At 47.0% G+C, this 8,943-nt stretch overlaps 1 long non-coding RNA gene across 1 annotated transcript; it reads left to right on the top strand.

The window, feature by feature from the left end:
• The first annotated feature begins 1,782 nt into the window (after positions 1-1,782).
• LOC135051323 (uncharacterized) lies at positions 1,783-4,140 on the top strand. The gene is made up of 3 exons (XR_010242186.1): positions 1,783-1,908; positions 2,228-2,362; positions 3,911-4,140. It is a non-coding gene; the product is annotated as an uncharacterized LOC135051323 (long non-coding RNA).
• The last annotated feature ends 4,803 nt before the right edge of the window (positions 4,141-8,943 follow it).

Below are 8,943 nucleotides of genomic sequence, written 5' to 3' on the forward strand. Positions count from 1 at the left end.
TATACTAAATCATCTGTCACAGTAGCAATATTCTGAGCATATTGGAAGTCTCGCAACAGAACATTTATAGATGGAGTTTAAGATCATAAATGTTAACATTCAACAATATGCTATGTCGGCATGCCCTCTTATGGAGTCTATGTAAGTCATTAGCAAAACCAAATGCTCCGTCTACATACAGTACAGCGCAGGCACAAGGTCGTCATGCAATAAGTGATATGCCGGCCGGACTCTTATACCTAAATTTCCTTTTGATGCTTGATCCAAATAATGTATCACTAACAATGACATCACTGTGACGTGAAGGAGAGATTATTAGGATGGTCACCTGTAGCACACATGCAATGTTTCTGTGACATGGGATAACAATGGAAGAAATGTTATGGAGTCACCTTCATTGTTGTCCTAGTTGATAGGATAACCAGAAGAGTAGCTTTGGGTGGAGTGTCATGAGATGAAATGAAAACAAAAAAGTTATGTACCCTCCATGTTCCGTTCTCAGCAATCCGGCTGTCGGTACAATGGTGCCACGTGGTGCCACAGGGCACAGCCACGCTCACTGTCCACTCAACCTCTTTCCAACACGTCCAGCGGGTGTGAACAAGTTGAGTGGATGTCATTACCTATTCCCTGTGAATGTCACCTTGCGGGCCCGCCTTACAGTTTTATATACAGTACGCTGGTATTGAATAATACATTTCTAGTGCGCCACAAAAAAGACAACTCTTATTTCTTCTATTTATACGGTCATGGGTTACACAGGTTCTGTGGCTGATTAAACCAGGTGAAATGCAGACTTGAGGCCAGCCAGCCACAGAAACTGTATCATTCGTGAGTTTTCTGGTTTAATGGGATAGTATAGTTAGTATAGCTATCTCATATCTCGTATCTCTCTCTCTCTCTCTCTCTCTCTATATATATATATATATATATATACACACACACACACACACACACACACACACACACACACACACACACACATATAACGGAAAATGATTAATTCATCCTCTTAGATAAAGAGCTTTATTTCCTTATAAAATATAAGCGGTGATTTAGTCTAGAAATTCCTGTCACTTATGTTTTCCCTTTACCTATATATTGAGGCACTCTGTACAACATTGCCTTATACTTCATTTTCTACACTAGTCTCATTTTTTTTAAACTAGAAACTCATGTATATCCAGTTGTAATTGATGTAGAAAATGCATATGTAAGATGGCTGTAACTCTGTAGCTTTGCTGCTGGTTACTGTGACATCACACCGAGCTTGTGACATCACTAGCCCGTGACATCACAATGCTTCTTCCTGTAACATTCTATCTACAGCTGCTGACGTTTCCAGTTTCCATGCAGGAAGACAGGTAGGAGGAGGTGAGTCCTACATAGCAGGGTATAAAGGAGGGGGGAAGTAAGACAGAGTGCAGTATAGTCCGCTGAAAGGCAAGACAAGATAGACAGAACAGGGAATACAGGTACAAAGACACATAAATAGGAGAAACGCAGGAAGGAATTACATATTTAGGAATAAAAATGTAGCGTTACAGGAATAAAGAGGGCAGTATGGAGGATAAGCACACATACAGAGCATGCAGATAACCTGGGTCTCTATGAGGCAGGATTGTGGCTTTGGGAGGAAAAAGTTAATAAAATAGATAAATGGGATATTGATAACTTTGAAAGTATCTTGTTTGGTTTAAGGAAAATTGGGAAACTGGTTGACTCATGGACATTTTATTGTACTTAAACTAGTACTATGCTTAATGATAGTCTTTTGTGTTTTTTAGATCATCTGGCATAGAGATTTGCAGAGTGTCGGGTGACCGGCAAAGAGATCTGCAAAGTGTCAGTTGAAGACGACGGGATGGGTCGCAGAGGTAGCAATGACTGTAGTATAACATGCAGGAGGTAAGTTACCATACTCTCTCTGCACATGTTACATTTGCCCCACCTGCAGTGCACATGGTTTTGTCCATTAGAGAACAAATTTGCTGCTGCGATCAGGTCTGAATTAGGCCCAGTGTATGATACTAACATGATCCTAGCACTAGGGAAGATAAAACCTGGAGCAGATAACTTGGGTCTCTATGAGAAGGGATCTTGGGTTTTGGATAAAAATTCAATAAAATAGATAAATTGCAAATTAATTAAAATGAAAGTACGTAAGAAAATGTAGTAGTATAATTATAGACATTGTATGTCTGACCAGGAAATTCTGGTTATTTAGATCATCATTTGGCAAAGTTCTGGCAAAGAGATTTGCAGAGTGTCGGGTGACCGGCAAAGAGATCTGCAAAGTGTCAGTTGAAGACGACGGGAGGGGTCGCAGAGGAATTAGTGACTGGAGAATAGCATGCAGGAGGTAAGTTACCATACTTGTGTAATTGTGTGTGTGGTGGGGGGTATTGAGAGCACAGTACAAAACATAGGGTCTATGTTGGGGGAGAGCAGACAATACAAAACATGCAGAAGGGGGCAACTTGGTATAGCACATACAGATGGTGCGGGGGCACAATACAAAAACATAAAAATTGTGGCGTACTCTATAGGAGATATAGAGGAATGACACACTTTTGGGGGTTGCGAGATGTAGAACATACTGTAATACAGAAAAACAGGAAGGGTGGGGAGAGCATGATACAGAACATACAGATCGGGGGAAGAACAATACAGATCAGGGAAAATAGTGAAATGGATGACATTTACAGTATATCAATGACCTGGGGGCAGGTGTACAAAGCCTGGGAGAGTGATAAAGTGGAGAGAGATAAACTAACAACCAATCAGCTCCTAGTTGTCATTTTTCAAACACAGACTGTAACATGGCAGTTAGGAGCTGATTGGCTGGTACTTTACCTCTCTCCACTTTATCACTCTGCAGGGCTTAACACATCTCCCCCATAGAATAAAAATGATGAAATGGTACAGAATGGTATAAATGATGTGAATTCGAGCTGTAACAAGTGACTGTTTCCCTATCTTTATATATAATAAAGGTGACATAGTCCTTTCCCTAGAGTCCTTCTCCTTACCACTCAGGGGGCCTGATTCAGATGCGGACACAGAGCTGCTGTTGCACCAAGTGGCTCAATGCTTTTCACTGTGCATGCGTGTAAGCTGCACTGCGCACAAAATAAAATCAAGCTCACATAGAGGATCCCATCGCGAAGTGATTGACAGGAAGTCAGCGTTTGAGGTGGTAACGGGGGTGGCTAACTCTATACAGGTGTGTCAGGTCCGTTCAAACACCGCTCCATGTGTGTGCATAAATTACCCATTGCGACCTGTGGGCTGCTGGAGAGCTCCCTGTGTCTAGGAGACTTGCTCAGCCTACGACTGCTCAGACTCACGATGCAATTGTGAACGGCAAGATTGCAGCAGCGATCGCTTCAACAACCACAACTGAATCAGGCCCACAATTACACCATTATATTTTACTATTTTATCACATTTAACAACTAAGGGGTCAGTTTAATTAGGTGCGAGTTTGTCTTACAACAGCCGCACTTTCCGGTAGCCCCATAGGCTGAATCTGGCCACAAAGGGTGTGAGTTTGGATGCTGTTGAAACGTCGCAGCAATGGTAACTCGTACCTAATTGGATTGACCCCTAAATGTTAGCAATTTATAGCTTTTATTATTTACTGGTCAAATTTCTTTTCTGAAGGTACCCACTAATTACTATAAGAGAGAACTTATCCGCCCAATGTGTGTATTGTATAAAAACAACGGGTCCTTTGGGATAATTGTCCTTATTTTAGGTATTTTCCATGTCCTCAGTAGTTAGAGTAACATATTTACATAGAGAGATGTTTCTCTCTACACTACCACACCACTGTTTGCAGTTTGTCTCTCTGCTTGTCCATCCACTAACAATTATTTTTCATCTCTTCCTCTTCGTCTACACGCAGTGGGTGATCCCTGAATAGCTGCCCTGAGAGGAGAGCTGCGGACACATGCTCCAAATGTTGGGACATATGCATTTCCTATTAGGAGATGCGGTAAAGATGCCGACTGTTGGGTTTACGGCAGTCAGAATACTGACACTGGGATCCCGACACTTCAGAATCCCGACGTTGGAACTCCGAATGGGCAAGGATACCGACACCCGTATCCCCACGGTCATAGGTTTAGGGCTGGGCAAGGGGGATAGGTTTAGGCACCAGGCACGGGGGAGGGGGTGGGGTTAGGCTGCAGGGGAGGGAGGGTTAGGTTTAGGCATCAGGCAGTGGGTTAGGGTTAGGCTGCAGGTGGGGGGTGGTTAGGGTTAGGCTGCAGATAGGGTGTGTTAGGCACCCACGGGGAATGTTAGGCTGTGTGGGAGGGAGGGCTAGGTTTAGGCATCAGGCGGGAGGGTTAGGTTTAGGTGTTAGGCAGGGGGTTAAGTTTAGGCTGCGGGTGGGGGGAGCTTAGGGATAGGCACCCCTGAGGGTGGTTAGGCAGTGGGGGAGGGAGGGTTAGGTTTAGGTGGGGGGATTAGGTTTAGGCATCAGGCGGGGGGTTAAGTTTAGGCTGTGTATAGGGGGAGGTTAGGGTTAGGCTGCAGGTAGGGTGGGTTAGGGTTAGGCACCCCTGGAGGTAGTTAGGCTGCGGGGGAGGGAGGGTTAGGTTTAGGCATCAGGCGGGGGGTTAGGTTTAGGCGTCAGGTCCTGGGTTAGGTTTAGGCTGCATGTGGGGGGAGGTTAGCGTTAGGCTGCGGGTAGGGTGGGTTAGGGTTAGGCACCACCAGGAGTGGTTAGACTGCAAGGGAGGGAGGGTTAGGTTTAGGCAGCAGGGACGGAGGTTAGGATTAGATACCTTCACGGGAGGGTTAGGCACAAAGGGGGAGGTTAGGGTTAGACTGCAGACAGGCAGGATTAGGGGGTGGGGAGAGGAAGAGGGTTAGGCATCAGGCAGAGGGGTTAGGGTTAGGCTGCAGGTGGGGTTAGGCTGCAGGTGGGGTTAGGCTATGGGTAGGGTGGGTTAGGGACCCCCGGGTGTGGTTATTCTGCGGGGGAGGATAGGGTTAGGTTTAGGCATCAGGTGGAGAGATATGGTTTTGGCGTCCGGCAGGGTGTTTGGTTTAGGCTGTTGGTGGGGGGAGGTTAGGGTTAGGCAGCGGGTAGGGTTGCTTAGGGTTATGCACCCCCAGGGGTGATTAGGCTGCGGGGAAGGGAGGGTTAGGTTTAGGCATCAGTTGGGCAGTTAGGTTTAGGCATCAAGTGGGGGGTAAGGATTAGGCTGTGGGTGGGGGGAGGATAGGGTTAGGCTGCGGGTGGGGTGGGTTAGGCACCCCTGGGAGTGGTTAGGCTGCGGGGGAAGGGAGGGTTAGGTTTAGGCAGCAGGGACAGAGGTTAGGATTAGGCACCTCCGTGGGAGGGTTAGGCACAAAGGGGGGAGGTTAGGGTTAGACTGCAGACAGGCAGGGTAAGGGGGGTGGGGAGAGGGAAGAACACCCCTTACTCACCCCTGTCGGTCTTTTCTGTACTGGGATCCCAACACTCAGTATGAGAACCACTGGGATCCCATGCGCTGGAATAGCATACTGATCCCTCTATTAGTACACCTCTTAATGCCCAGAGGGAAGGGCGATCCTGAGGCCATGGTTCCCCAGAGGTTTCCCCCCAAGGGGGTTTTCCTCTCCTGAGTGCTGAAGGATGACTCTTTGTGAGTCCAGAGGTGTCGCTTTTATGCCATAATGAGTACCAATCTCATGCCCGTCCCTGCAATGTATAAGAAGTAAAATAATTGCTAATGCGATCACTTTACTTCTGGGTTTAGACCCCGGCTGCGCTAGTTCACATGTGCAATCGTCAGACTGCGTATGTGAGAGCAGACAGTAATGCAGAGAGAGACCAATGATCCTTCTCCTGGGAATTATTGCATAATGTAGCCCACAGGCTACAAAAGCCATTTAGAAATGGCATTAGCTGCTGGGCCAAGCTCAGAAATGCTTTGCATTCTGGAGCTTGGTGAAGCTTGGTGAGTTTCACAGTTTACCATCTGCCGTAGAAACTTTTGGTGGCTGCTTTTGTGTTCAAAATAGGAGGAACGCAATAGATATCTCAAATATCCATTGCAGTCCCCAATACATACATTCAGGGGCTGGTTAATATTTGTGGGCAGCCCCCAGAACTGACTGTTTCTGGAGATGTCTCACAAATATTATTTATTAAATATTCCACCTAATAAACTTTTTATATTTTAACATAAACTAAAAAATGTTTTATGTATTCATTGACTGAGTCTCCCGTCTTTAGTGAATGCTAATTTCACAGGGTCCGCAAATTATTACTGATATGACTGTTACTCTACTGTCCTGCTGGTGCTCCTGGCCTGCTGTATAGCAGCCAGACATATATTTTATGTACAGCACTCTTGGGGAGATGTATCAAGCCTTGGGGAGAGATAAAGTGCAGATGTCCAAACCACCCAATCATCTTCTGTCACTTATCTAGCACAGTACATGAAATGATACCTGTAGTTAGAAGCATCATTTGATTTGAGCAAATACTCAACTTTATCTCTCTCCACGGCTTGATACATCTCCCGGAAAATATCATGTCTTCCTTTCACTTAATTAACAAGTTAAATGAATTAATTGTCTTGGAAACAGGGTAAGAAATTCACAGTATAAGATACTGTTATAAAGGCTTGTCAATACCTCCTGGTACATTTACATTGATTTATCATTCACATTTCTTCCATGCCAGACAGGGGTGGATTGGGAACGTAAAGTGGCCCTGGAAATGTATGAAAAGTGGCCTCATGTAGGTTGGAGTAAGTCAGCTATAAGCGGGTCCCAACACAAATTGGGCTTAAGCAAACTGTTAGCATTACCCACAGCAGTAGTAAGCAAGGCTAATGCAGCATGGTAGGCGGTGGAGATCACACCGGTGGGTGAGACATTGCACTGGTAGGCAGTCACAGCACCAGCAGGAGGCTCATGTCACAGGAGGTGGAGATCACACCGGTGGGTGAGGCATTGCACTGGTAGGCAGTCACATCACCTGCAGGAGAATCATGTCACAGGAGGTGGAGATCACACCAGTAGCTGAGGCATTGTACTGGTAGGCCGTCACAGCACTAGCAGGAGGCTCATGTCACAGGAGGTGGCGATCACACCAGTAGGTGAGGCATTGCACTGGTAGGCAGTCACAGCACCAGCAGGAGGATCGTGTCACAGGAGGTGGAGATCACACCAGTAGGTGAGGCATTGCACTGGTAGGTCGTCATAGCACCAGCAGGAGGATCTTGTCACAGGAGGTGGAGATCACACCAGAAGGTGAGGCATTGCACTGGTAAGCAGTCACAGCACCAGCAGGAGGATCTTGTCACAGGAGGTGGAGATCACACCAGTAGGTGAGGCATTGCACTGGTAGGCAGTCACAGCACCAGCAGGAGGATCGTGTCACAGGAGGTGGAGATCACACCAGAAGGTGAGGCATTGCACTGGTAAGCAGTCACAGCACCAGCAGGAGGATCTTGTCACAGGAGGTGGAGATCACACCAGTAGGTGAGGCATTGCACTGGTAGGTCGTCATAGCACCAGCAGGAGGATCATGTCACAGGAGGTGGAGATCACACCAGTAGGTGAGGCATTGCACTGGTAGGCAGTCACAGTACCTTTGGTAGCTACACCCCTATATATAACACATGTAACTGTGACAGGGAAGGTGGCCTCTCTCAGCTCTGGGCCACATAGTAGCTGAATGCAGAGTTCTCAGCTGGGTGACCTTCACTGACAAAATTGAGTCACTTTCAGGGACATTTCCCAGGTATACTGTCACTGCTGGGCTCTCTCATACATAGACACAGCTATCCAGGGCACTGTTCCTCAGGACCCCACTCCAGCTATACTGCTAACTTGCAGTACCTTACCCCTCATTATAGGGTCACTTCCCAGGGTGCTACATTAACATTAATCCTTCATTACAATATATAGAGGTACTCACCCTTTTCTGTTGTGGTTGGTATCTCCCATTCACCTGTCATTGCTGGAGTGTGTTATAACAGAATTACATGAATGTGCCATTTCAGCACATGTGCACTGTGGCCCGGCATATGTGCAGTTCCAAAAACATTGGTTAATTGCGACTGAATCAGGACTGAATGAGCTCCTTAGGGCTGAATTAGTCTGAAGGCAGGTTTGTGGCTTAAGTATGGCATTCTGTGGAATATATACTGTATTTTGATGGCGTTATGGAGAGCTGATTTGATCAACGGCGGGGGGGGGGGGGGGTAGTTTACTCTTATTTTAAACAGGCTAGGCAGGGCCAGATTAAGGGCCACATGGGCCTGGAGCTAAAAATATTCAAGGGCCTATTGTGTGATACAGGGGAGGTGTGATCAGTTCTGTGTGGGTGTGGCCAGAGCCATGTGAGCGTGTACATCCCCTACACTATCAGCTCCTATGTCTCTCTAAGGGGTATATTCAAATGAAGTCGAAAGCTGCCGTTTGTCGAAAAGACGTCAGTTTTCTACTTTTTTAGGTCGGAGGGGTTTCCGACCTATTCAATATAACCCTAAATTATTCAACAAGTCGAGGAATTTGACTTGTCAAAAAGCACGTGGATCGGCAGAATAGCTGCCGTTCCACGTGCTTGTGTTGAAAACGGGGCCAAAACCGTAAGGTTTTTTTCGACCATCTCAATTTGAACTTAAAAAAAGTCAAAGTGAGATGAGTGACCTGAGACCGGGAGAGCCGCAGGCAGATGGAGAGCAGCGCCTTTGGATGTCACAGCCGCCGCTCACAGCAGCGTCCACCTGTCTCCAGCAAGCGAGACCTCGCTTGCTGGAGCCGGGTGGACGCTGCCGTGAGCGGCGGCAGTGATGCGAGTACGGGGAGAGGGGAGACGGGGTAGAGCCGCGGGCAGACGGGGGAGAGCAGCGCTACAGCAGCAGCTATATAGCCGCTGCTGCAGTGCTGCTCTCCGCCGTCTGACGCGGCTCTCCCCTGTCTCAG

Source organism: Pseudophryne corroboree, chromosome 2 (genome assembly GCF_028390025.1).
Source record: "Pseudophryne corroboree isolate aPseCor3 chromosome 2, aPseCor3.hap2, whole genome shotgun sequence".
Classification (NCBI taxonomy): Eukaryota; Metazoa; Chordata; class Amphibia; order Anura; family Myobatrachidae; genus Pseudophryne; species Pseudophryne corroboree.